Source organism: Danio aesculapii, chromosome 8 (genome assembly GCF_903798145.1).
Source record: "Danio aesculapii chromosome 8, fDanAes4.1, whole genome shotgun sequence".
NCBI lineage: Eukaryota > Metazoa > Chordata > Actinopteri > Cypriniformes > Danionidae > Danio > Danio aesculapii.
This window is the reverse complement of record NC_079442.1, coordinates 37,860,734-37,870,132: the sequence shown is the minus strand read 5'-3', so window position 1 is coordinate 37,870,132 and position 9,399 is coordinate 37,860,734. Positions and strand designations below refer to the sequence as shown.

At 37.0% G+C, this 9,399-nt stretch overlaps 1 protein-coding gene across 1 annotated transcript in view; it reads right to left on the bottom strand.

Moving 5' to 3' along the window:
- Nucleotides 1-9,399, bottom strand: part of agbl4 (AGBL carboxypeptidase 4) — a 746,666-nt gene that overhangs the window by 201,884 nt on the left and 535,383 nt on the right. The gene's annotated exons all lie outside the window — the stretch shown is intronic.

Here is a 9,399-nt window from a genome sequence, read left to right as displayed (position 1 = left end):
TTGAAATGCTCTTGGTATTTTGTGGCATTAATATCACAATATCAGTGGCAAGAGCTATTTTCAGTTTGTTCATGCAGATTATTATTTTTTAAAGAGTAAATAGATTTGCATTCTCTACATGACTAGTGTAATTTACTGTACCACACCCTGTTAAGTAATCCTTTCTTTGATTCTAGACTTTGTTAAACCAGTATGCGTAAAACCAGTTTGAAACTGGCTTTCTTGTGTTTCAGCTTTCATCCGCAATAGCATAATGAGTCTGTACGCATCACAAATTACTTCTAGGCCTGTGACCTTCTCTGAACTGGTATTCAAATTCTACATTACATCTCACATTTATGGTACAGTAATAATTACAATAATACTCAGCATACATATACTATTGCACTAGAAAGACATGTCTAATGATTTTGGGGGTATTTGTGGTATGCAAAAAGTAGTTTTTCTTTCAATAATAATGGTTTAGGTATGAGATATCAAATAAGCAAATTCTTATTAAACAATGCACTGCAAATAAAAATTATATATATATATATATATATATATATATATATATATATATATATATATATATATATATATATATATATATGAATGCACAGAGTTGTTTTTATAATTCCCACAAAAAAATTGTTTCTAATGTACAGTTGTTTACAGACAGATGGATCAGGTTTGAGGACTACAACTGATGTATATAATTACTAATTTATCCATTTAAAGTCAAAATCAATCTGTCAGTCAAAAGAACAGTCACTAGGCGACTATATTTTGCATCAAAACCAAAATCTTGATATCTCAACAACTCAGACTCAATACATATCATATTGTCAAATCAGTAACAAAATCTGGCACAATCTTCGTTCTTATTCTCAAATAGCATTTAAAAAGCTAAGAATCAAGGTGGACTAACTTTTGCCAAACTTATTCTACTAAACCCAAGCCTACCTTACCAGTCTGTAAATACTCAACCAAATGATCGAATGTAAGTTAATTGAGATATAATTGCAGTATTTGTAGCTATAACAATGTATAAAGTGGACTATATCCATGAAGAATTCTGCCATAATAATAAGAGGGGATTGGGTCAAACTGCATGAAGGGTCTTTGGGAAGTACAATACTGTGAAAAATGATTAGGCCACAGGTGCATTTGTTATTTAAGTGAGGGTAAAATGACATTATATATTATGTCTCATTCTCTTTATTAATATACACAATGATCACATCGCAGTGACGCAGATCTTTTAAAACCAGAAGAATAAATTGGCTTTAAACAACGCAAAAACAACCCATTTTCTCTTTTTAGTGACATATATGTGTCCTAATCGTATTTTTTTTAGCAACGTGGAACATATATATGACTGTCAACATCTAAAAAATTGTGTTTTGGTGTTTCGTGTTCCTTTAATATACAAACAGAATATATGGGAAATATGTACACAATATTCAGAACAAAATTACTTTTGGAATCAAAAGACTAACATCAAAAGTGTGTTTAACGTGAACTCTTTAGCACCAAGCAACAGCTTGAACTTTTGTTGAGTCTTTTCTGAAAGAAAGCATCTTTCAGCATTTCTGAGAGTTCTACCTTATTTAGCATGTTCTATCTTTCTTTTTCTCTCCTGGTGAATCTCATACTGCCTATAATATTGCCTGTGCATACTGTATATAATATTCAGGTCTGGACTGATTTCATGACTGTCTTTGTTTTTTATAAGCTGTTTTTTTCTCCAAATATGATTTCATTACATTAGCAGTGTGTTTAGGATCATTATCACGCTGAAAAATAAAACTATTACAAATTAATAAGGACTTTCTAGTAGAAATTACACGATGAACTAAAACCTCTCTGTACTTTTCAGCATTCACAATCCTATCAGTTCATGTAATATTGACAACAGCTCTGGCAGAAATGCAGATCAAACCAAGACAAAAACTCCAGTATTTTTCATTTATTCTTCCATCTTTCTATAAATCTCTTCCTTTCACATGTCTTAAACAATTAGACCCCAAAAATCCAGCTAGAACCTGTATTTTCTGGTTGTATTTTTTGCATCTGAAAAAGGTGATATCCGGATTTGCCACCCATCTCCTTTTAAAAAAAAAAAAGACACATTTCAGGTTCGTGTTGATTGTCCTGTGTCTACGGATTTAGTAAGTTAGTGATCGATGTTCTTTGTTTATATTTATTCAGATGGCTAAGCTAGTTAGTATTGTCAGCAGTACTCTTTCAGTTTTTAAAGACGTACCTTAGTCAAAATGATTTAGTTACTAAGTTTACAGTAATATCACTACAATATTATGGACTGAAAATCCTCCACTTTCACACAGCTCTCAGATCCGCTGTAAATGCTGCTCTCCAAATCACTGTCTATCTCTCCTGTGTCTGTGTCTGTGTTTGTGTTGCCACTGTGAAAATCAGCTGTAGTGCATGTACTGAAACTCCTCTTTTCATGCAAACCCTTCCCTCTTTCGACACTCCACACTCTCATCTAAAAAAAAGTGGACTCACCCACTTTCCTGACTTTTTTCAAACTAAATGAGTGAAAACTGCTGAGAGAGGAGGGTTCATGGGCCTTTAAAGTTATACTGTAGTTCATTCAAAAGTAATAGCGGTGCACTTGCTCCATACCATTTGGATAGAGATTTGTGCAAAAGTCTTAAGGGGGTTGCACACTTGATGCGCCATTTTAGAATTCTAAACAAAGATTTCTATCAGAGTACGCACACCAGCATTCAAATGACTATGCTATGCACCCAGCTATGACTCAGGGCCTCATCTAAATAGTTTCATATTAAATAACATTCAAATCTGGTGTCCGATGTGTGTTACTGCCAAATGTCATGTGCGCAGCATAGCACATCCAGTGTGTGACCCCCTTAAGGCTCCCAATACTGGTGGTGGCCTAAGACTTTTGCACAATACTGTATAGTAAAAGGGTCCAAAACATATTATTGTTGGGAGTATCACAAGCTATATTCAGTATGTGTTACTATTGTATAATATGATACTATAATTCTATATAGTACTAGCTATATAATATTATTAAGTGGAACCATTTTGTGAGAAATATTTATACAAACAAAAATAAGAGTTCCCAAATTTGCAGCTCTTGCAGTGATGCCACAGAACATCTATTTTAGGCCCCCTAAAGAATCCTTCAGTGAACAGTTCATTATAAATACTGTGAGCAACATTTTAATAAGCTAAAGAACCTTTTGAGTAAAGGTTCTATGGATGTAAAGAAACAATAAAGAACCTTTATTTTTAAGATTGGAGATCCAATAAACCTAGTTGCTATTAATAGTATACTTGAACACAGATTCATTCCAAATGTACTCGAAGGAATTTGCTTCAGTCCAGCAGGTCCAACATGGATAGACTGCGGGATGAATGCACCATTGTTGCATCCTTTCAAACTCAGTGGGAGATTCATCATTCTGTTTTGTATGTGGTCTATTATGTGGAACATCAGCATAAGTGTAAGGATCACAAGTCAAGGATGAAAAAGCCTGCCTGCTAGCGCTCTCTGCTTTTTCTATCTGGTGGTATCCAGTGCTGCATCTCCGTTAATCCATTTTCAATATCTCTCATATCCCTCTTATACGGCGTAAGAAAAATCTTTCAGGCAGCCGATCATTACCATAATCGATTCATTCACCTATTACTTTTGTTCTGCGCCAGTGGTCTCAGCCGAATGCTGTGAGGGAAGAGGTATTCTTCACGATCACACCCGACTGTATCACCAGCATGCTGTTTTGCTACCCCAGCTATTCTCTGCTCCTTGTTTCTCTTCAAATGACAAAGGCTATCTGACAGAGGAGAAACATTTTGTTATTGTAAAACAGGCAGGTTGTTATACAAAAGGACGGATTTCTTCACTTGTACTTTAATAACGAGAAAGGCGCAGTCAATAAATGGCACTAACAATTCGTTCTGCTTCGCCTGCCGTAATTGAAAAGTAAGTGATGCAGAACTTTGGATGCTTTGCCCTTTCTTCTTCTTTTTTTTCTCTCCATTTATTTCCTTTCATTTTATGTCACAGTTTGAGTCAGATCTGCCATCAAATCCTGAGCTGAAAGTTTGCTCCAGGGATAAAACATGGTGAAGATGAGGACAGACTGCAGTATCTGTGAGGTGCTTTCTGTCCATTTTGCTAAACGCAGTGTCCGCAGAATGACAGCGATTGTGTTGTGAACTAATGTGGACATTCAAAAGAACATGCCGGTCTCAGTGAATGGACTGAGCTGAAGACCTCTGGGCTGGACTGGTCTGGGGCCTGTGGCGTGTTGCTGGGCAAAGCGCTGTAACTGATGCACTGTGAGTGGACTTTGCAGAGACGGGGCTCAACGCGCAGCGAAAGGATTATTCTTAATCTAATCTGCCCCTCAATGGTTGGCTTGCCCTGCACTCCGAGTCTGCTCCAATAAGACTACCCAGATCCCCTGGCTGATGCGTTCAAGTGGCTCCAGTTCAGCACAGAATGTATCAAATGGAAATTTTGCTGCTCCGCTCCAAGTTTTGGTCAGCAACTTTCCATCAGCAAACAGGTCTGGAATTTCATTTCTTGCTAGTTCCCCCAAAATTAAAATTCTGCCATCATTTACTCAGCCTTGACTTGAGCCAAACCATTCTACCAGTCTATATTTTAAAAAATGTTGGACACCTGTAACCACCGACATCCATAGTAGAAGAACCAACCACTCGAAAAGTCAATGGTTGTATGTATTCAGCATTATTTAAAATATATACTTAAAAAATGAACTGGTTTGGAACATGTCAAGGGTAAGTAAATGATGGCAGAATTATAATTTAGGGCTGGGCCATGTGGCAAACATGCAGTCTCAATTAATTATTTTCCATATTGAACAATATTGATATACAGTTGAAGTCAGAATTATTAGCCCCTCTGAAATATTAGCTCTTTTGTTTATTTTTTTCCCAATTTTTGTTTAAGGGAGAGAAGATTTTAACACATTTCTAAACAATATTTTTAATGACTCATTTCTAATAACTGATTTATTTTATCCTTGCCATGATGACAGTACATAATATTTGACTAGATATTTTTCAAGACACTTCTATACAGCTTAAAGTGACATTTAAAGGCTTAACTAGGTTAATTAGGTTAAATAGCTAGGTTAGGGTAATTAGGCAAGTTATTGTATAATGATGGTTTGTTCTGTAGACTATCGGAAAAAAAAAAATAGTTTAAAGAGGCTAATAATTTTGACCTTAAAATGTTTTTAAAAAAATTAAAACCTGCTTATTTTCTAACCAAAATAAAACTAATTTTAAAGCCTTTCTCCAGAAGAAAAAATATTATCAGACATACTGTGAAGATTTTCTTGCTCTGTTAAACATCATCTGGGAAATATTTAAAAAATAAGAAAAAAAGGGTGGCTAATAATTCTGACTTTAACAGTATATTCCGATATCACTTGCTAATTCCTAAAGCCACAAATTAGAGAGTCCAGTACATAGCATAACCTACCTTCGGTGGTCAATAATTCTTGGCAGCCGAATATTTTGGTGCATCTCTAATATTAACACACTAGATTGCCATTGTTGCACATTTTCAATTCAATTCATGTTTTTTTCTATAGTGCTTTTAAAATGTAGACTGTGTCAAAGCAGCTTAACATAGAAGTTCTAGTAAATTGAAACTGTGTCAGTCCAGTTCTCATAGTTGAAGTTCGGTGTGGATTAAATTTCACTGCTGAAAGTCCAAGTCCAAACACTGAAGAGCAAATCCATTAATACGCAGCTCCAGAAGTCTAAAACCAAACAAGCCAGTGGTGAGGAACAAACTTCACCAATTGACCAAAGTGAAGGGGAAAAAACCTTGAGAGACACCAGGCTCTGTTGGGCATGACCATTTCTCCTCTGGTCAAACTTCTTGTGCAGAGCTGCAGTCTAGGCGGCAGAGGCTGGAGAACGCTATGTGTTACTTTTCTGCTATGTGTGATTGGCTCTTAGATCAATATAGAGTAAAAAAGTTCAGAGCTTAACTTTGATATTGATATAAATTTTATCGTGATTCAATATAATATAGTTTATCGGCCCAGCCGATTGTTGAAGTATCTCTTTAACCCTCATATCCTTGCATTGACATGACTTCTAACGCTGCATGACACAAAAACATTCAGAAGAATGTTTTAAAAGTTTTTTGCCATGCTCATCGAGGTTTGCACCAGACATCCCCGAACAGAAATTTCTAGTAATTTACCTCATTTTCAAAAGTTTTAAAAAAGACATTTGGTCATTCTTTTAAGCTATTTGGACTAATGGATTTTCCTACTTCAGATAAATCCCCATGCACAGTCAAGGATGATTGAGATTATAAGGGAAGCAAAGGGCAAAAGTTTTAAAGCACCCCGTGAAATAAGAAAAAAAAAAGGCGGTGGAATACTTTTTAAGATATTGTTTGGTAAATCAGATGGCCAGTGTCTCAATACTGCATTGTTTTTTCTCACCAAATAAAAAGGCCCTGAAAAGGTCATGACTTATCAGTAGGGCCAGACAGAATCTGCGAACATCTTTTGCTGTTTCTGCTGAGAATTTTGTAAAAAATCGGTGGATTTATGCTTTTATTTATGGTTTAAGGAGTATCATAAACATAATATATGAAATCAACAAATAATACATTTTTAACCTTTATTTAATGTTTACAATGCAAATCCAATTAGATCCACTTATTTGGGAAACAAAGTCTCTCATATAATATCTATACTAAAAGACAGAACATATTACTTTACAAATTGTATTCGAAATAAATCATGAGAACATTTTACTATTACTATTATTTTATCAAAATAATATTAGTGAAATGAATTTAGAAACTCAATAAATATAAATATACACAAGTAATAATAATAATAATAATAATAATAATAATTCCTTGCATTCATATAGCACTTTTTCAGGACACTCAAAGCGCTTTACACATTGGGGGGAATCTTCTCATCCACCAACAGTGTGCAGCATCCACCTGGATGACACGACAGCAACCATGTTACGCCAGCCCACACACACCACACACCAGCAATTAAATGCATAGACTCAATGATGGGCTAAACATCTGTGGAAATCTGCCGATTTCTGCACGCGAAGATTCCGTGTGAGCCTACTCAATGAGTTCGGTTTCTAAATAAGTAAATAATAAATAACAGAAATTAATCCTAAATGTAACTAATATAAAGGCACAACTGGAGTGATGCTAAGATAATTTAAGAAATCTTTTGCATGAATGTTAATTTCATTAGAATAAAATTCTAAAGAGAATTCAATAGAATACAAAAAAAGATTGTTGTGTGTTGTCTTAGACTCGTCTCATGGCCGAGAATTAGGTTTATTAAGTCTTACCTCCCTGATTCATCATCCCACCTTTTTGCTTCATACAAAAAAATTTATGATGAGCCATGCTTAGTCTAAATAAGATCACCATCGTATTATTTAAACTTAGTTTTGTCGACTTGCAAAACTCACTGCGTACCGACACCTTAGCATAAAAGACTGTTACACTGGATTCACAATGCATGAGCGGTGCGGCTATTTTTTCGGCATGCATGTACAACTGGGACTTATGGGCGTGCAGGTCTGTTTTTTTTTTCAGCACACATGCTCAGTTTGCTTTTTGATTAAACTACATTTCTTTTATCAGCGTTGGTTCGGTTGCACATAGAGAATAACAACTTTATTCTAGCATTGGCACTCTTAATAAATACACTAGCATATAAAGTAAATCGTATCTCAAAGCATTTACTGGGGCACTGGCGATTTTTACTGGGGCACGTGCCCAGTAAATGGGGTCTAGTGACGCCCCTTGTCTGAACGATCTTTTATTTTGAAAAATGACCATATCTCTCGGCTATATCTCGGTCACTTGAGTGCCAATTTAACCCATAAGCTAGCAAAATGAGTAAGAATCAGACGTCTTTGGAAAGTTGCTTTGCATAGGGGAAAAGGCCCAGTGAAGGACAAACAAACTGCCAAGGAATGCAGCATGCAGCAAGGTGAATTCAGCATGTCTGTGCAAGAAAAAGACAAACTGCTGGAGATCGCGTGTGACTGCATTTACATATTGTGTCTTTTCTGCACGCAAGTTTGTTATTTTCAATGGAGGCGCACCCAGTTGAAAACATCTTTCAGTATGCTGCGAGTGCACCGCGAGTCACATGACAAAAACTGACCAATCAGCTTCATATTTTGTATGGAATATAAACATTTTGGTAGACTAATTATTTTAGACAAACACAGAACACCCAAACACTGCAGTGTTTTTCCCTTTCTCCATAAATAAAACTTGTAACAGAGTTGCAGCAAAGTTTTGTCAGCTTGTCATCCTCTGAGAAAACTTTGACGGTCGCCTCTATGTAGAGCCAAACGCCCCAAACCCCCCTGGGCTGCTGTAAAATTTTTAAGCGTTGACCTGTCCGAGTTTTCAAAAAGGTTGGTAACCACTGCTGTAGACCACCATTATTGTTTAGGTAGTCACACTTTTATAAAAACTCCAACAACAAAGTAAAGGGCGCGAAAGGTCAAGGGTTCTATTTCTAAAAAACGGATAAAATCTTTTTCTAATTAATACATTTAAATAACTTTTTGTTTTGCTGCATCAAAAAAGCCAAAACACAACATCCTGGAGGGAAAACTAAAGCAAAACATGCCCTCAAGCTTCTCAATGCACACACCAAACTAGCAATTGACAGCAGACGATCATGCCATTCTGAATTTTAGCACATGAGCAAAACCTCTCTCATGAAAACAGATCAAATAACAGCGCGTCGCTCTCTCGCACACAGTTATCAAACAATGAGCACTTGAACTAAGTGTCTGCTCCCCCTCCACCTCTAAACACACACTTAGACTGGTGATGGCGCCTCATAAACTGTTTGGCAGTGTCGACATTATCAGCGGCTCAGAGTCAGACATCATGTCCCTCCAATTAGAGCTTCACAGCTCCCCTCATTCATCTTTATTGGTGATACATTAGCCACCATTAAATAAAAGACATGGGATAATCTCCATAATGATGTGGATGATGAAGCCGAGTGTCGGAGAGGGAGGTAGGAGCTCTGTGACTGGAATAGGAAAGAGGGTGGGTGTCGGCGGTGGGCCTGTTCTGGGTTGGTGCCCGGGAGAGGATGAGGAGGGTGATGAAGGTGGGGAGGGATGGACATGAGGAACTGTGACAGCAGCATTAGCCGGGAACACATTAGCCATTACCACGCAGCCAATCAAAACAGCGCACCTGTGCCAATCGGGGAGACGGACAGACGCTAGTCCAGGTGCGCGTGTGTGTACGCAAGCATCCACGTTGGCTGGCTAAGTGAGGAACCAGACGGCGAGCTCCAAACCTGCCGCTTTTGCCAGAATCGCTGAAGCACAGAGGGGGAC